Source organism: Ambystoma mexicanum, chromosome 8 (genome assembly GCF_040938575.1).
Source record: "Ambystoma mexicanum isolate Mex_15411 chromosome 8, UKY_AmexF1_1, whole genome shotgun sequence".
Classification (NCBI taxonomy): Eukaryota; Metazoa; Chordata; class Amphibia; order Caudata; family Ambystomatidae; genus Ambystoma; species Ambystoma mexicanum.
In genome coordinates this window covers 134,269,915-134,295,481 of record NC_090929.1, presented here as the reverse complement: position 1 = coordinate 134,295,481, position 25,567 = coordinate 134,269,915, and positions in this window count along the sequence as shown.

Genomic DNA, 25,567 nt, shown 5'->3' with positions numbered 1-25,567 from the left:
GTCAATGGCTTTTGATAAGGTGCCATTTCCATCAAACTTGACTCTCACCTTCGACTCTGCATGGATTGCGATAGGTTTCTCTAGGAGCGTATATGGAATTCCCCAGCCCTGCAATTTATCCCATAGGATATCTCTATTCACCCAATCAAAGGGAGAGTATAGGTCTACACATGACATGAAAAGGATTTCTTTTCCTGTGTTTTAACCTTCATTAATAAAGCCAGAAAAATACCATTTAGTTGAGTTCCTAATCCTTTCCGAAAACCTGCTTGGCTTTTATCCACTCGTCCTGCCTTGCTGCACAAATCTAAAAGAGCTATATGGCAATAATTGATCAAGCACAGCCTATCTCCTTTGTTAAAAATCGGTATAATAGCTGTTTTCCAGGAACCTGGAATTTTTTGGATACCAAAATGCTCTGAAACAGCATTATCTGCCCCCAAAAGTAAATCTGCCTTAAAAATAAGGTTCGAGATCCCATCCGGTCCTGCAGCTCTAGATGGGTATGCAACTGCAGTCAGAGAAAGAATATCGTCTATGTCACAATTCAAAACCCATGGTTGGCTTTCAGAGAGAATTTGATGCCGCTAACCCCCATATTTAACCTTTTATACATCGATTGCAGATGCTCCACCCAGATTCCTTCTTGGATAGGATTCAGCTAACTACGAACCTGATACCCGGGAACTTCATTCATAATCCTCTCAAATAACTTGGTTTCTCGTCTAGCTAGAACTTTCAGCAATGTTTCCACTTCTAGCTGGTAGCTTCGTGCTTTCCAATCTTTCATGAAATGTATCTATGTCAGAGAATTATTTTTCACCTTATTGTTACAATTCTCCTTCTAGAGTCACCCGGCCTCCAAGTAACTATCACAATAACAACTTAAATCTCACACAATGATTACATTCTCCCCACTGAGCTCCCCAACCACTTCTGAAAAAGATCTTCAACCCCAACTATCAAATCAGTTTCATATTTCACATTATGGTTCCAATAATGGTTCCAAGACTGAGATTCTCCTCATCGGCACACCTGCTACCTCCTTTCCTGTCACTCTCGCTGGCCTCTGTTGGCCCTCTTCCTGCTCCCACCTGTGAGGCTAAAAAACTTGGGGTCTTATTCGACTACACACTCTCCTTTTCTCCTCACATCTCTGACGTCTTTAAGAAGTCACACTACCAGCTGCACCTCCTCAGATGTATTCTTCCTTTCCTCTCCTTTCCACAGAGGCTCACTGTCTCCAGAGCTCTGGTTCTCTCTAGGCTGGACTACTGAAACAGCCTCTTTCTAAATCTGCCTGCCACTACTCTACGCCCTCTGCAACTTATCCAAAACAGGACTGCAAGACTTGTCCTTGGCCTCAAGCCCAGGGATCGTATCACTCCAGGACTGAAATCTCTGCACTGGCTCCCAGTGGCTGCGAGGATTACGTTCAAAGCACTCTGCATTGTCTACAAGGCCTTCTGGAGCCTGGGGCCTCAATACCTTGAACTCTCTCTCCCTAAATATCTTCCTTCTTAAGCTCTTTGCTCATCCGCCTCCAACTCCCTCAGGGTCAGTTGCTTCTCTAAGCAAGAAGTTGGTGGTAGATCTTTTTCTTCGGCTGGGGCCTCCCTCTGGAACTCTGAAACTTGAGGACAACCATCTCTGGTTCCAGATGCACCTCAAGACCTTCCTCTTTGCTTCTGCTTTCTCTCCTCCTCTCCCCTGCTGAACTCCTGGCCGAAATTGAAACTGCTCCGGTCACCTGGCTACCCTCTGTTCTCAGGCCCAGGTCCCCTACCTGCCAGTTGCACTGCTGCACTGCACTCGTGGGCTGTTTATGTATCCCTACAGCCCCCTACCAGCACTTGACACCCAATGTCTGCACTTACCCTTACACCTGCCACCAGCTGGCCGCACGTCTTATTTATTGTTTTTATTTGTATTTTTATTTATTTTACTGTTTTACTTTTATCTTATGTACTGCACTGCCCCTACCCTCGCATTTTTCCCCTTCCCCCCTCCCCTGCATTTGCGCGATCTCAATGTCACCTGGCCTAGTAAGATCGTTGTCTCTGTCTTCCTTCTGTTCCCCCTCACTTGCCTCATCATGCCTTGAAAAACTTGTGTATAGGCGTGTTATAAATGTCATATCATATCATAATATACATTCACTATCAATAAATCCTTGTGAGGAACTTTGACCTCGTTAGTATGGGAAATGGCAATTAGCAGGATCCCCGTGTGAGCAACTTTAATTTGCTTACTTTCCCAATCAGGATTTTTCTTAACATCTGTGACCAAGCCCCCCCACGGCCTACCTGTGGGACCCTGCACGGCCAGCTGAATAAAAGTAACATAAACATCAAAAAAAGGAGCCCCCTTCATCCAAACGAAAGATATATAACGTTAATTTTTTCAGTAGATCAATATCTTTACTCAACGTCAACAGGTGGCTATAAGCCCTTGTGTTGCAGGAGGCCATCCAAACATTTCTATGCTATGCCTGATATCGAACTCCCCCTTTGGTACAATCCACGACTATGCAACCCGGCAACCAGTCCCAAGCATTCACCTCTCTGCAATCTGTGTCAGTGGATCTTTCCATGAATACGGTCCTCGTTTGCTTGTGCCTCGATGAACACATTTCCTCTACTTTATCACTCAGCATGATGCCACAACCAACTGTCTTCACAGGGATAACGCATTTAGATATGTCATATCCCATCATCTGAAATTCCTCTGCTAAAGAAATGAACCTGTTAGTGACATATTTAGATTTTATGTGCAGAAAAACCAAATTGGTGTTATAATCATCTGGAAAGTCCGCTAACACAATATTGCTAGAATATTGCTAGAATAATTATTCCTTAAAGGAGGGATGCTTGAGAAAAGATCTAGAACATTTGTACGATTCAGCACTATTTTTTCTTTTCAGACACTAATTCCAGACATAGAATGTCTCAATGACGAGTGTTCATAGGATGCCCTCCTCTAAGGATACAATTATTTTCCTGGAGTCAACCATAAGAGTAGCAGTAGTATTCATTGGTGAAACAGCTTTATGAATTACTAAGGGTTTGGCCAACATAGCTGTCAAGTCCAAACCCTCATCCAATGATAATGAGGCATCCTTATCCTCTGGCGACTTAGCCTCAGCAAGGTTTCGGTCCCCTACATCCTCTGCACATTCCGAGATATCACCCAGGGAGGTCAGATTCTCCTTACACTTTTTACCTTTGACTTTCTTCAGCAGCTGTCTTGTAAGACCTATATTCTGCTCTTTCTCCATCCCACCATCTTGAGAAGCAGCAAGTTGAGATCTCAGCTTCTGTAAGAATTTTCCTGAGCCACATTTTTCCTACTTTTTATAGATTTTAGATTTTAAGATTTCATTGGCTGTTGGGACGTGGGGTTCAGTGATTTGGAGCACCCCTCCCTTGTCTGCACAATAACCACCCCAGGACTCGATCCAGGAAGACTACTATGCAGAGTCAGATCATTACAGTTTTCACCTTCCAAGTCAAACAGCAAGTTTTCCGCCCCTCTTCGGCACACTGTAGCTATCAGCATAGGGCAAAGACCCAGCCGGGCTAGGCATCGTAGATGGCACCCATGGAACTCAGCGCAAGCTTTCCCCTGGGTACACTCATAGGGGCTGATTCATAGAATTTGTGCGCCGAAAAACGGGTATTTGTGCGCCATTCTGCCCACAAATCCATGTTTAACAAATGTGGATTTGTGGGCGGAAGGGCGCACAAATCCCCGTTTTTCGGCGCCCAAATTCCGTGAATCAGCCCCATAGTTGTTTAAAATAACTAGGAATAGATCTTTCTCATTTCCCCCACATCGCTTGCGACAATGAATGATGCCCAAAATGTTTAGTTGCCATATTCTTAATAGTTATGATTATAAAAAGTGATTTTTTTAGTTTAAAGATCGCAGTACAGATTTTACACCCTGAACATCCTGAATGATTTTCTCATAAGATACACCAAGGGATTTCAAAACAAAATTCAAAGCCGATAAAGTGGAACCTTCAGCTCCCATATTGGGAATTGGATGCGGAGAAGAGTTAGGATTCCCATCAGTATTATTCAGAGGGGAAATCGAACACAATTCCTCTCCCCAAGAGCAGTTTCTCCATCTGAACCCAGGTCAGTATGGCACTTCGTTATATGGGGCAAGCCTGACAATGGATCAGAAGTAGCCCAAATATTTCAGGTGATTTCTCCATGACATCATCCCGTTGTTGCATGGGATGTAATACGACTTCTGCTCCTAGTTTCATTGACATGCTTGGAGATGGATTCAGTTCCAGAGGTAAACTGGCTCTCCTCGCCAGCTCTTGCAACAGATATGTCCTTATGCAAGATGAATTCTAGCTTGCTCTTCCCTATTTACTACACGTGGTATGTCATGTCTGGTGAGTGAATGAGTCACAACCTCTCCACCGGTTTCCAGCGATCCAGGAGGTTCGACCATGCCATCTGGAACTCTGCCAAAGTATCTGGTTATTTTATTGGATTTTCCCTCTCCCCTATTGCAGAGAGGGATTTACTCCTGTTTAGCCGAGATACATTCTCAGACCACCCGCCCCCTCCGTAGGGCCAGTTCCACTATCTATGCTTTCCCATGGTGTGTGCACCAGCTTTGCTTCGCAGGGCATACATGATCGCAGCAGAGTATGGGCCTCATCACGAGTTTGGCGGTAACCCTTAAATCCGGCGGTAGCGCTGTTACCGCCGGATTTAAGGGTCCACCAAATCAGGGCTTCGGCGGATTTCTCCCCAGCTCTGAGCTGGGGGGAAATCTGCTGAAAATTCGCGCTCAGACCGTCGGCGGGAAATCCGCCGGCGGTATGAGTGCAAAATTTCCCCATTGAGCCAATGGGGAATGGGGCTTTCCCGAATGGGCTCAATAGGGAATGGGGATTTTCAAATCCGCCAAACCCATGATCCGGCACTAATAGCGCCGGTGGGTTTGGCGGTAGGGCAGAGAGCGCCAGCGCTATTAGCGCCGGCGTTACCGCCCAACTCGTGATGAGGCCCTATGTAACTTACCACAAGTAAGCATGGCACCAGCAACAGCTGCACAACTGCAAAAGTGCACTTCATGCACTGTGCATGCTTTGCTGCGAGTGGGAATTTAAATATTGCTCTATCCTGGTTGAAGAACAGAACAAAACGCGGTCGGCAAGAGAGAACCGGGATTCCCTGTAGCATTCTTCACATTTCTCCAGTCTGCGCAATATTACCTGCAGCTCGACCAAACAGTCTTTCGACAGTGTCCTGTGCAAAACTGCACTTCCTCGCACTTGCAACAGAAAAAACTACTTCCACAAACTCATATTGAGTAATCCAATAAAATGTCTTATTTCGCTTTACGATCTTAACAGAGATAGTCGATCCAGCCAAATCAAATAATACTTTTATCACTTACTAGAAATAAGTGGAGGACGTATTATCCTTCTGAATCAATAAAATGAGCAAGATGAATTCAGTGACAATGCCCAACTGGAAGAGTCAGTTCACTTCCCAGCCTCCTTCCATGGTTTCACTCCAATATCAGAGTCTGCTCCAGCCAGGATCCTCAGATCGACGAAGGATCGATCGATCAGCCTCCGGCCCCAAAATCAAGTACGGATATTTTAGAGGTAAGATGTTGGGTACCAAGGCCCAACTTTCTGAAATGAGAAAGCCTTGCCCTGAGGCTACGGCAAGATCACCTACAGTTCTGGCAAGTTCTGGAGACCAGCCTTTTCCATCAAGCCTTTCTTGAACATGGGAGGACAGCTCCAGGGCAAGGTGCTTGACTTGGAAGCCAAAAACATTGAGCAGCAGTATACCCAGTCCTGCCCTTAAAAGCTGGATTCTGGCATGAAGCGTGATAGAACAGCCCAATTTATGATTTTTTTCCATTGAAGATCATTGTCCCTGTAGAAGGCATACTGTCATCCGGATGTACTTTGAAAAATATATAAAACTGTTTAACTAGTAGAACAGCTAGTTCAGTGCAAAGAAAGAAACAGAGAACAACATCTGGTGCCCCACCGAGATTCAAAGGTCGCCTACTTATCTCCCTACTCGTCTGTTATTCTCCCTCCCATTCCACTGCTTCGATCCACTTCTCCCCGCCCGTAACACCCACCCTTCCATTGAGCTCTGCCGCAGTGCCATACACCACATTGTTCAAGACCATACCAATGTATAAAAATATTTATTTTTTAAATCTAATTGGATTCGTATCATTGGTGCGTAGACAGGCCAGTCTTCAGGAAATAGGGAAACCGTGGTTCTTTTGCTCTGCATGCCCCCATCTCTCCCCACCCACAAGTAATGCGAGTAAATTACTTTGGTAATTCTTTCCCACACATTGGTGTCCACTCTCCAATGCATGGGTGCAGGATGTTGTAATCTGTCCCGGCACGGCGACGGCCGGGGGACAGGATATGAGAGGCCGCGGTGGTAGGCCTCAGTGGCGCAGCTCCTGCGGGAGCTAGTAATACACACACACTCGTTGCTGGTTGCTCTGCCCCGGAACTGCCTCCGTTTTGCGGGGGTGGGGCTTTTATTTAGACGCCCTTTGTCACCGCGTAGTGGGACGCAGGGCGGATACAACATTCCTCCTTTGTTTTAACTTGAATCAATTAACAAAAACATGTCAAATATACTTGCGAATACTTAAACTACAAACAGGGCGCTTCCCATTATTAGAGTCCTCGTGGGGCTGATTACCACACATAGACTTTGAGCCGAGCTGGCTGCTTGGTGGCACTTCTCAAACCATATCCCCCGCCCCTGGTGCTGGGCCCCACTGTCTCATTGGGTGTCTCACCTTCAGTGTCCGGCTCACCCATTTCTGGTTCATTCCACAGCTCCCATGTTCTGTCAACCACTTCTTCTTCACCATGCAGGTATTCAGGTTCTCTATCACTCGGCAGGTGGTCGTCGTCTTTCTGGGGACAGTCGCCGTCGGTCCATAGGTTACTTGGCACAGCCTTGAACCATGACGCATTTCGTGTCACTTGTCGGTGTCCTCTTTGTACGGTTATCATGGTTCCTTGTCTCTTGCTGACGGTCCATGGGATGGCCTCATAGTGAGAGTCCAGCTTGGATTTCGTCGGATTCCGCAGCATGATCACCTGGTCACCCACCCGGTGGTTGGAGTGTTTCGCCCTCCTCTTGGCACTCATGTGCGCAGTGGCTCCAGTTCTCCTTTCTTCTGTTCGCTCATTGTCAATCCTGTCCGGGCTTCTGCTGGGGTGGTGCGGTATGGAGGACTTTATGACTGTGCCAAACATCAGGTCCGCCGGCGGGACGCCAGTCGTGCTGTGAGGTGTGACCCTATAGTTTCGGAAAAAAAAACGATATAGGTCAATTTGCCACGGACTAGCATTTGCTCTTGATAGCCTCATGACCTTGTTGAGTGTCCTCATAAATCGTTCTAGGTCCCCATTCGCCTGTGGCCACCTTGGCATGATGTGGTGGTACTGTATGTTTAGTTATTGCAGGTATTGCTTAAACTCCTCCCCTTGGAATGGTGGGCCATTGTCACTCTTGAGTCTTGTGGGCAGTCCGTGCGTCGCAAACATTTTTTTCATCGCAGGGATAACCACCTCCGCTGCCGTGGAGTTTACAATCTCGACTTCAGGGTATCGGGAGTGGTCGTCAATGGCCACTAGGAGGTAGAGGCCTTCTTGCAGCTTGCAAAAATCAATGCTTATCGCATCCCATCTGCCAAGTCCTCGCGCCGCCGATTGAATCGGCTCTGGGTCCGGCAGAGCTACGGTTATTTGGCATGGTAGACAGGTGTTGATCAGCCTCTCGACTTTCTCATCTATCTGCGGGAACCACACTCGATGCCGGATGCAGGCTTTTGTCCGTGCCATTCCTTGGTGGCCCTCATGTGCTAATGCCACTATTCTGTCCTGGAGGATTGGTGGGATGATGATCCGATTTCCCCTGAGTAGTAGTCCCTGTTCCGTGATGGATAGGTCCTGCCGTATGGTGAACATCCCTGTGAGGAATGCCTTTGCTTCCGTTGTCCTGTTGTGGGTGTTCTTCATGAATGACTTCCATTTCCCTGAAATAATAGTGTCCTTTATCGGGTTGCAGTACGGGTCGAGTGTTTCTTCTGCAATGTCGTCGATTCTGACAGCCTTTGGTCTCATGGTGTGCACCACCTGGCATATATGTTCCTCTGTCTCCTCTGCTACCTGAATTTCCTGTTGAGTCGCTGCTCGAGGGTGCCTCGAGAGAAAATCTGCCGGATTTCCGCTTTCTGGCTGGTAGGCCAGTTCAAAGTAGTATTGTTGGAGGTGTAATAGCCATTTGACAATTCTGGCTGGCGGGTGGGCGGACGTGCCCATGAAAATGGGCAGTAGTGGTTTGTGGTCTGTATATGTTGTGAACCTCCTGCCATACAGGTAAAGATGGAAGTGACGACACCCCCATAGAACGGCTATCGCCTCTTTCTCAATGTGGGAATACCATTGCTCTGTCAGCGTGAGAGCTCTGGACGCATATGCAATTGGCCTTTGCTCGCCCTCTATTGTCACCTGTGTGAGGATGGCCCCTAGGCCCACAGGGCTGGCGTCCACATATAGTTCCGTTAGGAGTGTGGTGTCATAGTACGCCATTTTGGTGTCTGTTGACAGTGACTCTTTGATGTTTTCAAAAGCCTCCTGGCAAACCTGCCCCCATTCCCACTTTGTGTTGACCTTGGTAAGTTATCGAAGGGGTTCCGACAGTGTGGCCAAATTTCGGATGAATCTCCCACAGTACGTGGACATCCCCAAGAAACTGTGCACTTCGGTAGGCGTGGTAGGTGGACTGGCGGCCTGGATATCTGCAACCTTCTGGGGCTCTGGTGAGATGCCGGTACGGCTGAATGTGTAGCCAAAAAAAAATATTTCTGTTTTGAGGAATTCACATTTCTCTCTGTGAATGGTCAGTCCTGCCCCCTCTAGTCTGCCAAGGAGCATGTGCAGCCTCTTCATGTGTTCATCTATGTCGTCGGCATGGATCAGGATGTCGTCACTCAAATTTAGGACAACTGGTATGCCCCGGATGACCTCTTGAATCGTCTGTTGAAACACCTCGGCAGCTGAGGAGATCCCAAAACTCAGGCGCTTGTATCTTCGCAAACCAATGTGTGTTGAAAAAGTGGTTATGTATCGAGATTCCCTGTGTAACTTCAGCTGATGATAGTCTGCTTTTAGGTCCACTTTGGAGAATATCTTTGACCCCGTGAGGTCGGCCACGATTTCGTCCAGTGTCGGCATAATGTGGCGTTCCCGCTTGATGGCGGCGTTTGGTAGATGCATGTCTATACAGATTCCAACTTTGCCAGGCTGTTTTTTTTTTTTTTAACCACCATCGGAGAAACCCATGGCATGGGTCCTGGTACTTCTTCTATTATGCCAGCCTTCTCCAGCACTCTGAGCTCTTTTTCCACTTGTTCTCGCATGTGGAATGGTGTCCTCCTGTATCTTATGGCTTTTGGCTGGACCGACTCGTCAATGTGGAGTCTGATCAACTTTCCTTTTAAACATCCTATCCCTTTTAGCAGGTTGGGATATTTTCCTATGAGCTTCTCGACTTCTTGTGAGTCCTTCACTTCGCAGATAAAACTCACCAGACCCAAGTCTTCTGTCGCATCATCGCTCAGGAGACATTCGATGCCCGCGTTGACCACGTACATCTTGGATGGTAACATGGTTTCGCCGTGGCTGAGGGTGGTGTGGAACCTGCCAACCACGGGTAAAGGTTTCTTGCATCCATATGCAGAGTGTCCGTTTCCTTCAGGTTCGGTTGTGGCTGCAGCATCTGAAATGTACTCATGGGCATGACATTCACGGATGCCCTCGTGTCTATGGTCATCCAAATTTGCTAGTTTTGGATTGTGACCTGACATTTGCATCTCCTGAGTCCTTTCCTTGGCATGATATGTCCATGGTTAAGGGCTGACACCATGTAGACTGTTCTCCCTTTTTTCCACTGTTCCTTGACAGATACCTGTTGGGCCCCAGTTGTGTCATCCCTTTCTTCCTCAGTCGAGAAATTTGTTGTCTCCACTCATTGGACACTAGCCTGTTTCTTTTTCTTGCCCCCACACTTCTCTTGGACAGTTTGCAGTGTTTGTTGTTGGGCACCTGACGACCGGCATACTTTGGCATAGTGGTTCTTCCTGCCACATGCGCCGCACGTGGTCCCTTGTGCCGGGCAGTTCCGCCATCCATGTTGCGGTCCACCACACCATCCGCATTCCATGGGCCCCGGTGTTCGTGGCTGCCATCTGGCATGCATGTAGTTTCCACCAGTGTCATCCCTCGTTGATTGTCGATTTGTGACTTGGTCTACCATGGCTGTCGTGAGGGCAGGCTGTAGTTTTTGAAGCGTAGTGACCATATGAGCTGCCCTGGCGTGTGCTAGCTCTCTCTGACGACCCAATTCAAGAATGCGTGTTAATGAAATACCTTTTTCACTCAGGACCATCCTTCTCAGTTTCTCTGATTGGATGCTGTTGATGAGCTGTCTCCGAATTTCTTTCTCAATGTTGGTGAACTCACAGGATATTGGCAGTTTTCTGAGTCGGGTGTGGTATGCATCTAAGGTCTCCTCTTCTGCTTGAATGGTGGTACAGAATATAAATGTTTCGTAATCAGGATTGAGTTGTGGGAAAAAATGGGCCGTCAAAGCATCCTTCGCTTGCTGGTAAATGTCTTGTCCACCATCGATGGTTAGCGAGTTAAAAATACAAAGCACTTCATCCCCCACATTGAGCAAAGGTGAGATCTAATTTTTCTGGCGGTAGTGATGTCCTTACATTCCATTGCCATTTCAAATTTTTGGATCCATAGTTGCCACCGGGGGCCAACTGACGATGGATCCGTAAATGGGTCAAACGGTTGTATCATCACAGAGGAGCCACCTTGTGGGCGGGCAATGCGGTGTGGACACCGATAAATTTGCAGCAAGTCTAGACAGCGTGCCGGGCCTGGGGGTGGATGTGCCGGTCGCCATGTCAGGGCCTCACTTTCCTTTCACAAGGTCTTCTGCCTCACCTTGGTGCGGAGCTGCAGGGGTCTGTAGACTCCTTTGCGTGTGAATTTACGTGCTAGGCGTGGATTGGTCTGCTGCCTTTTCCCAGGTGCTTGAGGATGCCTGGTTGAAACAATCGTCTGTACTTGCCACGTGTGGGGCCTTCCAGTGTCGTGCCGCGTGTTTCTCCTGACCCCTAGATGTCAGGGGCCAAATTGGCAGTTCCCTATGGCCATAGAGTGGAGGTGGTACCTTCGCCCAGCGAAATGAGCGTATGGAATATTTTATTTTATTTGTTTATTTTTTTTGGGTGGGTGGAGGTTTTTGTGCCCACCCCCACCGGGTTTCCAAAAATTGCGTGTGTCGCTACTGTAGCAGACAGCTGATGGTGCGTTGTGCACGTGCCTTGGGTCTCGTGTCCCTCGTCGCCAGTGATGTAATCTGTCCCGGCACGGCGGCGGCTGGGGGACAGGATATGAGAGGCCGCGGAGGTAGGCCTCAGTGGCGCAGCTCCTGCGGGAGCTAGTAATACACACACATTCATTGCTGGTTGCACTGCCCCGGAACTGCCTCCGTTTCACTGGGGCGGGGCTTTTATTTAGATGCCCTGCGTCACCACGTAGCGGGACGCAGGGCGAATACAACACAGGACTTCCCCCACACAGCAGTGCAAGCTTACACCAGTGGTCGAAGTGCACGAAAAGAAGTAGTGGAACTATGCTCCCTGCTAACCTGCCCCCACTCCTGCAAGCCCCGTCGCTACGTTGGCCGCTACCACAATCACAATCCAAACCCCAACCAAGCCCACGTGCTGTTAAAGGGAATGTTCAGTGCAGTGCACTGAAGTGCCAGTTCCACATTCTTCCTACGCTTTTATTGTACAACTAAACCATTCCGAAAGGGTTTCTTTTAAAAATAAAAGTATAGGAACAGTAAAACATCAAAAATAAAAATAAAAAGTAGAGGACCACGCTCTCAACCGCTCCCGCCCACTTCGACTACTGGTACACACACTGCAAAGAGGAAGTTCTCAAAAAGCACTGCAAGAGTGCCACTCTCCATAACTAGTTGCATCAGAAGGCCCCAAAATAATAGCGAATGGGTCACCCACCTTAGCCCTGTTATTAAATGCCCTCGCTCTCGTGCTGGAAAGCCCGTCGTCAGCGCAAGAGCCTGGCGCACTTCATTTCAATAGGGCACCTGCCGGCCTCTCCCACAACGCCAGCTCGCAGAGTCCTTGAAAGACTGGTGGGGGTCAGGGGCTGTGGGAGGGGGTCACAGGTGTTGATGGAACAGGGCCTAAGGCCGGCCATGGTCTATATGCACGCTGACATATATTGCAAATCAGTCCTCTACGCGCAGCAGTGCGGGCTTCTCCATGCAGCAGTGCAGGACTGTTCCACACAGTACAATAGTGTTGCATGAGACAGCGCAGGACATCTTCCCCACAGTACGAATGCAGGACTTCTCGAACATAGCAACTCAGGCCTGGCCACACAGTAGCATTATTCTAACCCAGGCCCCCAAGTCAATATATTATTTTCTGCAAAACAGTCTGACCCGGGGGCATGACCTCTCCTTTACAGAATGACACCCTGCCCTGTGCATTTGGGCAGACTTCCTCATGCGCAGGTGCCGCCCTCCCTCTCCATCCACCCACACACACACCATCACTACCACGTAATAGTGCATGGGACCCCACACACTAGTGGAGGGCCTCATGCAGTACAAGTCTCTCTCACACAGATGTGGTGAGTACGGCAGTTCTAATGTAACAACCCGTGGTACTTTAAAATGCTACAAAATTAAATGGAATGTACCTTGTGGGGTAATAATTTTGAATCTTATGTAACGATCCTTCTCGTCTCGGTGTACACCTCCCTGCAAATTAGCAGGATTTCCCAACTTGGCAGTACACTACAGACACCCACAAATAGTCTTGCACACCCCACACTACACAGTGGTGTATGCTTCCTCATAGTGATATGGGCACGCACCATCATACCCAAAGAGCACTGCGTGCTCCCCCCCTTCCCCTGCTCCTCCCTCCCGCACAGCGGGTCAGAGGGGTAGTTTAACGTCACGCACATTCCTTCTTTGGCCTCGCAGTAAGGACTGTAAGCAAGTATAACTAAAACAACGCTTCATTTCACAAGGAACTCTAAACGGGCCAAGGCATTGGATGTTGGCTGCGGGATGGGCTAGGCAGTTTTGGAGAGTGAAACAGTGTCTGAGCCTGGGCCAGACCACAGATGTACCCAGCCTTCATTTCGTACTCACCCTCCACCCCTTCACCGCTCAATCAGAGCACCAAGGCGTGTGGTGAGGCGTCCCACATCACCCAGTCCTGTTATATTTTTTTTATTTTAATGGTAAATGCAGGTTCCAGAATTCAGGGTAAACTGAAAACGATGGGTAGGAAACGCATGCCTTAATATGGGACACCTCAAAAACTCGGCACAGTTGCAGTGTGCTGTCCAACACGTCATACGAACAGACTGTGTCTAAAGGTGCAGGCAACGAGTTAGTGACATGAACATAAAGTGTCACACCCCTGAGATAACCTGGAGTGGTGCAGGGAGAGGGGTATTAAAAGTACCCCCTCAAATAACCGGGTTATTCGCACCCCCAAACTGGCTTAACGCATCATCATATCGTGTGATTCTGGACAAAATGGTTAATGTCTGTGGCATGTGCTAACATGTTAACTGTTCGACTACACATACAAGTCTGAATGCCGTGTAAAAATAATTTCCTCTTCACCTTTACTCGAAAATCGCTTTTTTAAATAATGGATCTGGCAAGCAGTGATGAGCTGGCAAGCAGGTAAGAAACACGAACCTATTCAGTACATTATAGAGAGAACATGTTCAATTGTTACCTGTGTGAGTGTCAGTAATCGCCCACGTTGCTGCTGCGCTGCTCTGGGCTTTTGGGGCCTGTAAGTCTTTATTTCGAGGGCCAGCAATCCCCTGTATAGGACCCTCACTGGAGAACATCGGGGGACGCCAGCCTTCGTGATGGGGAGGCGGTCTCTGAAATCCACTGCCTCCCAAGAGCTGGAGTCTTACCCCTGGCGATTGCCCTTCTGTCCTCCGCCCCACGGACTTTGACTTCTCACTAAGGGCACCCTTGATGGACACACCTGTGACTGGAAGACGCTCCTGCCACCTCTGGGCCTTGGGAGAGTGACGTACACTTATAATCTCTTCAATTTGGCAACATGTACCTTGCAAACACAACGGGGGCTTGTATATATGCCTTGCCAGACGGGAGATGCCCCGGGCAACAAAGGGCATTGTTTCATTCGTGTAACAAGCGATAGCCTTCCGTTATCCATTGACACATATCAGCGCCGTGTCTCGTCTGAAGAGAGGCAGGAGGCGGGCAGGAGGGCGCACTGACAGGAAACATCGCCTGCTCGATGCATGACATTCGGGCTAGGGGGCCGATGGCGAGACCCACACATAGCCAACAACAGACCATCAAATAACTTCTAGGCGACACACACAGAACTCCCCCTTATGACCTTAACGTACGATCTTAGTGACGCTCATGGACAGGCATGGCACGAGGGGGGTGCTGAACCTTATGGAGCAACCCTTTACCAAGGTGATGTTTTGGGAAGTGACATCACAGGAAGTGACCTCACAGGCAGCAGGGGCAAGTGAACAATTTAAGTGATGGTTGGAAAGTCTTACATTATTCATAACCACTGTTGCTCCTCTGGGCTCCCTTCCATTCACTTATCATACGAGCTTGTCTGTGCCGTTACAAAAAGGGACCGACTAACCCATTCCTGACCATTCTTGGTTTATGCTTCTAATGGGAGTAATCCCATCAGAAATGCTAGGTCGCTGACCTCTTCATAGGCACACTAGCAACTCCAGACTTAGAGTAGCCTTGTTGGACCTGAACTGTGGTGTTTAATTTGATTCCCTATGCGAAGTAAGCAAGACAACCATGTCTGACCAATCTTCTCTGGGATGCCATCTAAAAGCAAAAAGGCTCTGTGTCCATCATAGAGAAATACTCAGGACGATGAAGGGTGGGCGCCGCTTCTAGTTTAATGGTTAGGTAGTTAATATTCTTAATTGTAGTGAATGAGATTATCAGATCACTCCTTGAGACCTCAGCACAAGGTTACAGAAGCTAGAAGAAAGAAGAACTAGAAGTCAATATAGTTCTAGGTGTGCTCAAGCATAGCTCTCCTTTGGAGCTGCAATTGAGTTTATATCACTGATGTTATCATTCCCAGTTTACTCAAAATGTTAAAAAAGGACAAAAAGACCTTGTGTATATAGTGCTGTCAATGTATTATTGCTTGGAGGCAAAAAGGTGCATTAAAAAAAAGTCAGTGGGCCTCATTACGACCCGGGCGGTAAGTACCGGTCATTACCGGCATGGTTCAATTTCCGTGTCTGTCCTGGCAATAGACCGCTAAAAGCGGCCCATTATGAGTTCGCAGGCACAAGCTTTGCGCCATGCTGGTAATGAACTCACCGCCATGCCGCAAAAGCCCAAAAAATCCCCCTTTCCAACATCGTCTGTAGTGGAAATAGCTCCTCTGGCATCCAAGCCATTGGCATTAGCGGTCACCTCTAATAGCGGTCACCTCAAATAGCGGTAACCGCTATTAGCGGTGACCGTAAATACGTGGAACCGGAAATAGCATCATCGCACAGGAACGGGAAAGAGCACGGCGGCCATCTTTAAAAACACAATCCATTGCCATCCACCACAACCAGGAGCCATCTGACCCCCAGAACTCCAACACACCTCCACCACTACCTGTTGTAATTTATGATGCCAAAAGCAGTGAAAAAAACGGGAGATCGGCTGCGCCAGAAGCGCTTCTCCAGAGAGGAGCTCACCATGTTAGCAGAGACACTGCAGGATTATGCAGATGTGGTGTTTGCAAACAACATGTCCCGTCTAGCACTGCAGCGTAAAAAGCAGATTTGGGCATTGGTCGCCCAGAGAGTCAGTGCCGTCGGCACCACACCCTGCACACCCAAACAATGCCATAAGCGCTGGGATGACCTACGTCTACGTGTGCAAAGAATACTCTCTGCCAACCGAAACCATGGGATGGCGACAGGTGGAGGTGCGGAGTCGCCCATAAAACTCCAACCATGGGTGGAGATATGTGCCACCACCATAGGCACCGAGGCAATAGAGGGAGTCGGGGACATGGAGCGTGGAGCCGTCATCAGGCAATGCAGGTAGGTGTCTCTAATTAAACAATGCCAATACCACCACGATGATGTCCACCAGAACTGACAGTGCAATGATGTAGAGCAGGGTCCACCAGACACATAAGCACAAGACTGCCTACAGGCAGTGCAGAGCATCACCTTGTCCACATGCATGATGCACCCCATTTGTGTTGCAACCCAGACGCCTCCATGCATCACCCACCCAAGAGTGAGGCAACCTGTATGTCACTCCCCCAATGTGAATCATCTACCATTCCATATCAATGCAGCCACCCCAATGCATGCCCGATGCCCATAGACCCATCACTAACCCTCTCCCTCCTTTGGTCCCCCACAGGCACACATTCTGACAGCGGTGATGAGGACACTAGTGCCACACCACAGAAGAAGGCCAGGGCCGAGGAGGGTGAACACTGCCCCTCAACCTCAAGGGGCAGAGGCCAACCTAGACCACCTCGGAAGGACAAGAAAAACAGAGAGGCCACAGCACCAATGTGCACCACGGCACCCACAACAACACCCACACCAGCCACCATCACCCAGGAGGCATTGGCAGAGGACACACCATCGGCTGGCAGCAGTACAGTCGGTGAGACGGCTGCCACAGCAGCCATATCTGACGACGAGGGCGACGTACAGCTGCATGGGCCAACACCTGCCACAGGCCCCCTCCACTCACCACGCCTATCCCCATGCAGCGTGGTGGACGGCAGCATGCACGGGCTGTCATCTGCAGATTCATGGCCAGCAAGTTTCAGCCACACACCAACTGTACCTGATGACCAAATCATGGTTGAAACGCCTCACACTTCCGCCCCAGTGACAACCACCCAAGAGGGGATCCTCGCTATCCAGAGGCGCCAGGAGGAACTCACAGGGCTGCTGACGCAGCATATTACTGAATGTACCCGTGCACGGGATGACATCAGGGACAGTGGTGCATCGATAAAAACAGCCATCGAGTCCACCTCAAAGGACATTTGTGCAGAACTTGCAGCAGTGCGCCACGTCCTCTCGCAAATGGTGGCAGCAATGCGGGACATGCATCCACCCCAGTTCCCAGGACAACCTGAACCATCATCAACTGCCAGCTCTACTAGGACCAGCCCTGTGCGTTGGTCTAGCAGGAACCTGCGCAGATTGGACAGGGGGGACCCTGGTGCTGGAAGAGGGGGAGGGCAGTAGGCACAGCCATGCATACTGGTGCCATGTGGACCACTGGTGCGGGCTACTGCACACTAGGAAGTCAAGGGGGGAGGGGGGAGAGGTTGTTTGGGGAGTTGAACGGGGAGGGGGGAGAGGGTGTGTGCGTGGGAGTTGAGGGGGGAGGGGATTATGGGTGTGTGCGTGGGAGTTGAGAGGGGAGGGGGGAAAGGGTGTGTGCGTGGGAGTTGAGAGGGGAGGGGGGAAAGGGTGTGTGCGTGGGAGTTGAGGGGGGAGAGGGGAGAGGGTGTGCGCGTGGGAGTTGAGGGGGGAGGGGAGAGGGTGTGTGGGGTGGAGGGCTTGTTTACTTTGTTTCGATTCTTCAATACACATTTTGGTTACTCATGATTCACATGTGTGGACATTGCTTATTGCGTACATGTGCTTTATTGGTGAACAGTCTACAGTGTCCATGTCCCTGACACACCCAGTGCCCCGAGTGCCACACCCATGTCACACTCCCCGTCAATGTGTGCTAGAAACATTGTTTGATCAGAGTCTGACGCATGTCACGTCCCTCCTGCGCATCGCTGCCTCCCTGAGGTGCTGCCCCATCCCCACCCTCCTCATCCTCATCGTCAGGTGGTTGCAGCTCTGCATCAGGGGGCAGGGGCACATTCCGTCTGATGCACATATTGTGTAGCATGACACATGCCATGACAATCTTGGCCACCGTCTCATGGCGGTAGAGGAGTGCCCCACAAGACCTGCTGAGGTAGCGAAAGCGTGCCTTCAAGAGGCCAAATGTCTGCTCAATCACCACACCGGTACGTGTATGTGCACGATTGTATTCCTCCTCGTGCCTGTTCTGTGGGTTCCAGACAGGGGTAAGGAGCCACCTATTCAAGGGATAACCTGCATCACCTGCATGTGGGCAACAATGTATGTGTAAGTCATCACATCATATGGAACCTCATTCAATGACACCATACCATGCATTTGTTTCTTGATTTCAACCACATTTTCATGCATGAATGTAGACACACAATGTGACTGCTATGTGTGCATTCCTCTTATGGACTGGTGTGCGTGCCATCAACTAGTGGGCACAGGGGGGATCCAGTTCCTTGTGAGTGCTCATGCACTGTGTAAGTCCACGGCAGTTGTTTCTATGATCTGGCTGATGTCCAGTAATTTGTATGCTTTCATCCTGGCACCGTTGATGGCAGCCTCATGATGATCTCACTATGCACAACAAATGGTGACATGCAATTCAGTTGGACCTCTGTGTCAGTGTTGTGGTGTATTGATGTATTCGACCCTCATGTGACTCCTCTGTACGCAGTAATGGGAGACTGTCCTTTCAGTTGATGGTATTTGGTGCTGTGTTTTGGCCATAGTAATTGCTTGTAGCTGCATTGTGTTGAGGGGGATGCGGTCTGATCTGGTACAGTGCACATGCAGATGGCTGTGAAATGGTTGTGACACTGCATCATTTACATGGTAGGGCTTGTTTGTTTGTTTGTTTGTTTATTTATTTGTATAGCGCACCTGACCCAGAGGTATATGGGCGCTTGAGCATCAAGTTACAGGCATAGGTAGGAACATTTGTACAATTGTGCAATGTAAGTATAGTTACAACATCGGTTATGACAGCAGTTATAGTAGACTGAGTGACATACATACATACGGTGCTAGTTAATTGTTAAGTAACCAGGTGATGATCTTAGTTCTGAAAGGTTGAAATGTAGGGGTAGATTTGATGTCCGATGGGATAGTGTTCCATGATTGTGAAGCTAGAACTGGGAAACTGGATCCGCCGGCTCTTTTGAGGGAGTATTTGGGCACTGTCAGTTGTAGTGTATTAGAGGATCTGGTGGTTCTAATATTCTGTCTTAAGATGAATTTATCGGTTAAATAAGGTGGGGCCAGGTGGTTAAGAGCTTTGTAGGTGAGGCAGATAGTTTTTAGGTCTATTTTTTGTTGGATGGAGAGCCATTTGCATGTGATTCTTGTGGCTGAGATGTGTTCTCTTCTGGGAATATTAAGGGCGGCGCGGAGTGCATTATTTTGTAGAACTTGTAGTTTGTTAACAACCGTTTTATTGGCACCTACATACAGGCTGTTGCAATAATCCAGTTTGGATTGTATAAGTGCTCTGGCTAGAGTAAGGCAATTGTTGGGGGATATCAGAGGTCTGCAGGCTCTGATTAGTTTCCCAGTGTAAGCAGTGGCTGAGGCGGTCATATTAATTTGTTTGGCGAGGTTGGTGTTAGTGTCGAGATAGAAACCAAGAGTTTTTACACTTTTGGCAGTGGGAATGGTGTTGCCGTCAATGATGAAGCTAGAGTAGCTCGGGCTGAGATTCCGGATAGTGTTGGGTGAGCCGACAAGGAGCAGTTCGGTCTTGTCATCGTTCAGGCAGAGGCCATGTGTGGCCATCCATGCCTGAACGATGGAGAAGACTTCACCGATCCTGTTGGCATCCGTGTTGTGGTTGCCTGATAAAGTGAGGAGTATCTGGGTGTCATCTGCGTAGTTAGTGTAGGTGACACCCAGATGGTCCAGTTTATCGAATAGGGGCTTTGTGAATATATTATACAAGGTGGGTGAAACACACGATCCTTGTGGGACACCGCAGGTAATGGGAATAGGGTCGGCTGCTGCAATGGGTGAGAAGACTCGCATGGTCCTATTTTCCAGGAAGGATTGGATCCACGTGACCGCCGAGTGGGAGAAGTGTGCTGCCGATGATAGGTGGTTGCACAGGATTTTGTGGTCAACCAGGTCAAAGGCAGCGGAAAGGTCGAGGAGAAGCAGGATAGCAGCTCTCCCTTTATCTTTGATTTCGTCTATCTGGCTCTTGAGATCAACAAGGGCCGTTTCCGTCCCATGTTGGGGACGAAAGCCAGATTGGCGAGTACCTAGTAATCGGTTAGTTTCAAGGTAATCCTGAATTTGTAAATAGGCCACTCTGTCAAGGATCTTTAGTAAAAATGGGACAGTGGTAATGGGTCTATAATTTGTGGGTATGTCTGGGTCGAGGGTCTGTTTTTTTAGCAAGGGTAGGACCCAGGATTGTTTCAGATTACTTGGGACCATATTGTTAGAAAAAGACAAGTTTATTAATTTGGTGATGAAGGGGGAGAGATCCCTGGCAGCATCCTTGATTATCTGTGCGGGGCAGCTATCCCCCTTGCAGTTCGAGGGTTTCAAGGATGCTATATTTTTTTGTACTTCAAGTGTGGTCACCTTTTTGAAGATGAAGCCTGAGCTAGAGGCGGTGAGTGGGGGATGGGTGGGTCTGGAGGAGGGGTCGTGAGTGAGCTGTTGCCGTTTGTTTTCAATTTTAGTTTGGAGCCCTGAGATTTTGTTGGCAAGGGCGTTCTGGATCCCTGTGCACCAAGGTTTATCCTTTGTGCAGGTATCTTCAGGAGGAGTGGGGTTTTCTAATTCCTTTAAGATGTTAAAGAGCTCTTTTGTGCTGGAACCTGCCTGTGAAATCCTGGAATTAAGAGATTCTTTCTTAGCACGCGTGATCTTATTTTTGTAGTGGGTGGAGAAGTTGGTGAGGTTAGTTCTATTGTCTGCTGAAGGCACCGATTTCCATAGTGATTCCAGTTTGCTTTTTTGTAGTCGGAGAAGTTTGAGCTCTGGGGTGTACCATGTATTCAGGGCTGCTTACATCTTGCATTATGTGGTCAGGTGTCAGGTCCAGTCTGGGCTTCTTTGGGGTATGAGCATGGTCCATTCCCTCAGGCACTCGCAGCCAGGTGAAGTATGCATCTCTCCCCCCCACATCTCAGCCAGGTGAAGCATGCATCTCTCCCCCCATCTCAGCCAGGTGAAGTATGCATCTCTCCCCCCCATTGCAACCAGGTGAAGTATGCATCCCCCCCCATCGCAGCCAGGTGAAGTATGCATCTGTACCCCAATCACTTACCCACATCGCATTTCCATGGGCCTAACATGCGACTCACTGAGAAGCCAGGATCTCTGCCCTGCATGTCGCTCCATGTAGCGTGGTATCGTAGAGTTCCGCAGGACCATTGAATCATGGGTTGATCCGGGGAATCGGGCACAAAAATGTGTGATGATCTTGTTTCAGTCACATACCATTTTCACGTTGATTGAGTGGTATAGCTTACGGTTGCGGTACGCTACCTCCATGGTATGTAGGACTACCAATTCCACATGGGTGCAGTCGATGGCGCCAATGCAACCAGGGATGCCGGCCAGTGAATGGAAACCAACTGTGGTGTTTGAGATCTCCTGGGCAGACCGTGGGAAGGAAATGTGGTCGTCTGTGTGCTTGAGGAGGGCATCAAGCACTTGGTTCAGCGTACGTGAGAATAATGGTTGTGAAATGCCATGCATGTGCCCCACTGTGTGCTGGTAGGTGCCTGTGGCCAGGAAGTGGAGCACAGACGCTACCTTCAGTAGGGGTGGGATGGCGGTGCGTGTTTCAATCAGGCTGACAATGTCGTCATGTATCATGTCCACAATGGGGGTGATGGTGTTCCGGTCCAGACGGTACAGGGTGTGGATCTGCTCAGGGGTTAAGTTGAATGGACTGGCTCTGATGCGAGGTATTGGGGGCTGCCTGCGTGGTGCCACTGGCTGCACTGGTGGGGCATGCTGGCCCTGCCTTGCCCTCCTTCTCCTCCTGCGTCTCCTCTGTGCTGCCTGTTGTTGTTGTTGTAGCACTTCCACTGCAATCATGTCCTCCAGCCCCAGCATTGCTAGTAGTATTGGAATCATTGTGGAGTGTGACTGGGTGTGGGAAGGGGTGGGGTGTGCTCCTTTTGTGCTGGCCCAGTCTGTATTGCCTCCACCTGTGCTGATTGTGTGCACCTGTGGCAATTGGGAACACTGCACATGGCCGTTTACGGGTGGTCCGCGATGGCGGAATTAGCTCCATGCCGGTAAGGTATTTTTCGGGCTTCAGTAGGGCGTAATTTACATGTCTGCCTGACTTGTGATGATCTTCTGTTTGTGCCATGCCGGTATTTGGGGCATGGGTGGTCGCGTGCCCGCGCACTTTGCGCTTTTAGCAGCACCGTTAATTACGGTGCCGCTAATAGCGGTTTATCAGGTCCTAATCGGCCGCAGCGGTAAGTGATGCCGGTAATCCTTTACCGGCATCGTTATTCCCTTACAGCCCGGGTCGTAATGAGGCCCAGTGCCACTATTTGTGGTATGCCAATGCATTTCAGAGGAAATCGATCCTCAGGGCTAGGGCACTGTACATGATTATGTATGTATAAAGTATTTATCAGCATAAACATTATCAATGTTCAAATGTAACAAAGTAAGGATCACAATTCGAAATTCAAAATTCAAAATACCAATTCCCAGCACCAATGTGTGTATACAGGTCAAAAATCAGATCCAAATTCAGAGTTCAAGACATCCATAAGTGCATATGCAGGTCAATTACACGTGTGCAATCATCATGTCAATAAAGTAATCACAGAATTATTAATTTGTAAAATATCATGACAACCATACTGTATTCAAATGAAATCAGTCAGTAGGTGAAGTTCACATAGGAGATAATAGTGAAAATCAGAATTAGAAAACTAAAGTAAATGTACGGTTGGACTCTATAGATCAAGTATTTAAATTAAAATTGAAAGTCAGGTTGCCATTACCTGCTTGTGGTGGCTGTATGGTCTACATTTCTAAATATGAATTAAAAATATCAAGAGCCTATTCGTGATTGATTAGTAAAATCTGATTCCTAGATCAAAGACAGTGCTGCCGTGTATCCAAATCATGCAGCTGGAAATACCTACCTGGCGGCGTTTTCTATTTTCTCAGGCCGATAGATTTAAATAATAATATTCACACCGAATAGTTTCCCAGATTAGCGTCACGTCGCCTAGCAACGGCTTGCAAAACCTTTTACAGCACCCCACTCTGTACGCACCAGCTTGTCCAGGTGGAGGCCGTATAGTCAGGCGACATAAGCAGCAGTTAAGCACATGTCAAGAAGGCGTTCTTCATATTTATAACTACGGAGCTGTTAACTATACATCGAGGAAACACAAGTGTGACCCTGTACTCGTTCGATTCATTACAGGGTCACCAGCCTTTTCACTTGTTACACAGCAGTAATAGGAAGGAGGGGCAAAGAATTTGGAGACCCGTCCATTTCACTCCCAATGCGAGAAAACGAAACCATATCAGAGTCTGAAGAAAATGGGTAAAAAACTTGTAAACCACTGAAACCGGTAGAGGAAGAAACTGTAAGACACTACACAGTTTTGGCTTCATCCCTCACTAGCTCCCCCTTGGCAACCCAATGGGCTTATTCCAGTAAGTGATAGCCATTTTGGTCTTCCTAACTCTTTAATGACAGAAATGTCATATTGAATAACCTAAGTGTTCTCTCTTTTTGAATACCTTTTTCTCTATTGAATTTAACACCTTCGTTATACTTTTTAGAGCAATGGTAAACTTTGAATTGGGTCTACAGGTCATTAAAATTGAATTATTACTGCGTTTAGACTGGCCGAATGTGTGTGTTTAATACTGTCTGTTGATTCACACACTGAGAACATAACGCAGTGTGACTGATGCTCCTAGGCAGGAAGTTGACCCAAAATATGAATCTTTTTTAGAGTTGCACATTAGGATTGTGGTTTTTCCATTCCTTATCCTGTCTGCTATTAGATAAGTGGCACATCAGCGAAGCCTAGCAGTAGTGGGAGCTAGGCAGTCACAGGTAGAATTTCATGCTATCCTTCAGTCCTCTGTTTGTGCAACTCAACAGCTGGGGCACCTCCTGCTTTTTTCCCTAATTATCTTTTTTATTGTTATCATTTTTGGAATTGTGTGATATTTGTTTGTTGCAAGTGCTAATTTTTGGTGTGTTATCCCCTTTTTGTGCAAAAATACTACTCGTCGGGACTCAACCTACACATTTAGCCTTGTGGCACCCTTTTGTGACTTATTCCCATGTCCTGCCCAGGTCCACTGTCCAGGCCGGCAACCTGTAGCGATAGACTGCTACCATCGGCCTACGGGTGCCACATAGCCCTCTTTAAGGTAAGACCTCATTGCGCCATTCCTCTATCGAGGTGGCATGTCCATGACAAATGCAGACACTGGTAATGTATGATATGATATGCTAAGGCATTTATAACGCGCCTATACACAAGTGTTTCAAGGCGCGACGAGGCAAGGGAGGGGAACAAAGGGAGGACGGGCAACGATCCTACTCGGTCAAGTGTCATTCAGATTGCGCAAGTTTCATGTAAGTGCCAGTAATTATACTCCCTTGCCAAGACATTAAAGTCCCAGAGCATTTGCCCATACCTAAATAAACTGGCAGCTCTCTATACAAAGCAATGTAAAGTACAACGCAATGTAAAGTACCTTTTGTAAAGTATTAATAAATGCTAGAATCACTGTAGACAGTCGGCATTGGGGCTTCGGTACAAGCAGAAAGGATTTGAAAATGTTCAACTCTGGTGCAGATATTTTCAGAAATGCAGTTTTAACTGTGAATTGAATATATTATAACCCATGCATTGCCTTTCTTTTCAATCCCTCTACTTCAAGAACTTTTTAACGTGATCAGAAATAGAGATATTTTAAAGTTCGATGGGCCCTGCTTTAGAAAGTATTCTCACAAGTTTGGAAACACGCAGAAGACCGGAGTACTGTATCAATGTAAATGCAAACATCTTTTAAGCAGTGTAGTAAGTTCAACTGATCTGTTTGCATGCTAACATTTACGGTGTGTAGATGTATAGCTGTTAAATAAGACAATCACTGCACCCCCTTCCTTGCATGCCAGCCTTGGATGTAAAACTCTCATTACTGTTCCTTCCCCTCACTTTGCTTTTTACCATCTGATGAAGAAGGCCTATGTGCTCATGCACTAGTCAATGGACCTCATTACGAGTGTGGCTGTCGGGAAACAAGGGCCGCCACGCTACAAGTCTGCCTGCAGGGGCCGTTGCGCCTAGCAGGTCTGACCCTGCTGGGCACATCGCCCCTGGTAGGCAGAGGCGTCACAGAAGCACCGGCACCGCTAGCAACAGTGCTGGTGCTTCCGTCTACCTACTCCCATGGAGTCCTATGGGACTCCACGGGAATGAGGAGTTCCTGAATCTGCTGCCTGACTTCCTGCTCCGCCGGGACTTGAAATGTTTCAGTGTTTCA